The sequence below is a fragment of the Eurypyga helias genome, unplaced genomic scaffold, assembly GCF_000690775.1.
Source record: "Eurypyga helias isolate BGI_N326 unplaced genomic scaffold, ASM69077v1 scaffold26593, whole genome shotgun sequence".
In the NCBI taxonomy this organism is placed as follows: Eukaryota; Metazoa; Chordata; class Aves; order Eurypygiformes; family Eurypygidae; genus Eurypyga; species Eurypyga helias.
In genome coordinates, this window is record NW_010239619.1 from 2,566 (window position 1) to 2,862 (window position 297).

The window sequence follows — 297 nt, forward strand, 5'->3', positions numbered from 1 at the left end:
AAGCAGCACAACTCGTATCAAAGCCAACACCGGTAACAGCACACGCCGAGCGTTGCTTTCAGAAGGAAACTCCCTGTCCCTGGGGCAAGGGGCGCGTTGGGAGTTCTGCTCACTCCTCGTGGTGCACGGCGGAGACTCACAGTGCCGGGACGCCCGCCTGCTCAGTCCTTCTTCTTGTGCTTCTTCTTCTTCGTCTTCTTCTGAGCCTTGCTGGGCTTCCCCGCGTGCTTGGGCCTCTTGCTGGCGGGCTGAGCCCCCTCGCTGTCCGAGTCCGAGCTGTCCGAGTCCAACTCGGAG